This window comes from Pteropus vampyrus, unplaced genomic scaffold, assembly GCF_000151845.1.
Source record: "Pteropus vampyrus isolate Shadow unplaced genomic scaffold, Pvam_2.0 Scaffold333, whole genome shotgun sequence".
In the NCBI taxonomy this organism is placed as follows: domain Eukaryota; kingdom Metazoa; phylum Chordata; class Mammalia; order Chiroptera; family Pteropodidae; genus Pteropus; species Pteropus vampyrus.
The window spans coordinates 506324-508020 of NW_011889114.1; positions in this window are offsets into that span (position 1 = coordinate 506324).

Sequence of the window (1697 nt, forward strand, 5' to 3'; positions counted from 1 at the left end):
GTCTCCCTTTCGAGGGGCGCAGCAGGCGCGGCGGGCGTCCTTCGTCCCGTGTCACGCACGCACCTTCTGCACCCCAACAGCTCCGGGACCCGCTGCACCCCCGCAGCCCCTTACCCCTTGGAGAAGATTCTCTTACGGGGCCCCTGGGCCGCTGCACCCCTTTTCTTTCCTACCCCGCCCCCCAGGCCCCAACTGCTCCCTCGCAGCTCCCCAGCTCGCGCCGCGGGCCCTACCCGACCTCCACACTTTCTGCAGCTCAGCCTTGCATTCGCCCTCCGCTTCCAGGCCCCTTCTGCTAAAATTCCTTTTCTCCCCTTCTTTTTAGGATATTCCAGCAAAAACAAATCTCTCTCCTATCTTCCTTGGTTACCCACCTCCCTCTCCTTTTAGGAACTTCCTCTAGCAAAATAATAATAATAATACATCTATATATTTTTTGCCCCAGATTTTTTCCTCCATTCAGAATCACTTTCCAGCAAAAATTCTTTCTTCCCACCAAGAGTCCCCTTTTGGGAATATCTTTTCACTGATAACAAACCAACTCAGTCCGTCCAGTTTCTCATCTAATATTTATTTTTCCAACCCTCTTCCCCAACTCCAACAAAAATCCCTTTTCATTTCCAGTACCTCCCTAATTAGGCTTCTCCCAGCAAAACCCTCCAGAGTCCTTCTCCAGTAAAAATAAGGAAAGAAAGAAAAAATAACTTTCCCTTAACAACAGAACACCCTTTTCCACCTAGTTTACCCCCAGTTTAGAATTGCTTCCTTCCTTCTTCCAAAAATTGCCCATCTCCCCCAGTTTTACACTCGTGTGTTTGCTTCTTTGGGGACCCACGATCTGACTGCCCCTTTTTTTCCACCGCCTGCTTTCAGGGCTAAAGAAGCTGACTGGGTGTCCTGAACTTAACACCCAGAGTTCCAGGAGGAAATACCCAGTGCTCTGACTGTCACCCGAACGCCCCTCCCTGTGAGGCCTAACCTGGGCCCTCCTGTTCCCTGGAGATTCACTCACTCATTTGCTCCTCTTCTGGTGAGTTTCCTCCCTCTGCACTTGTCCAAAGACACCTGCTTTGTCAGATGGATCCCTTTCTTTCCTCAGAAGGGTTTCTGATCGACCCCAATAGTCTTCATACCGATGGGGAGACTGTTTACCAGTTGCTGCCTCGGGAAGTCACATAAGGAAAAGTATTATTTATCAGACGTGTTGACTGGAGGAATGCAGGCATTTATTAGGTTTTTGTATGTTTCATTGTTTATTGCAAAATGCTTTTTCCTTCTCTAGCTCAGGGTAGCAACTTAGATACCTACAGGGCAGCTAAAGACCCCGAGTGTGATGAACCAGAGAGCCTGTGCCCCATCTGAGGGATGCCAGCCGGTGAAAATGGCTATGTGGACAGTGTTGCAAGAACTCCATTTTTTTTCTAAGACACCAGAACACCGTCTTTGTGGGAAACCTTTTGATCTTTAAATACTGATGATGAGTCGAATAAGTGTTTAGAGACAGTGTGGGGTCCTTTCAAAGCCTGCCAGCCACCAGTTTGGAATTTGGGGCTTCTTGCTGTGATAGATGGGCAGACACAGAAATACACCCACGTGGGTTCATGCAGGACTTTTTCTCTTTAGAGCAGCATTTCTCAAACTTTTAGGTTTTAAGACCCCATTATCCTTCAAAATCATTGAAGACGCCAGAGAGCTTT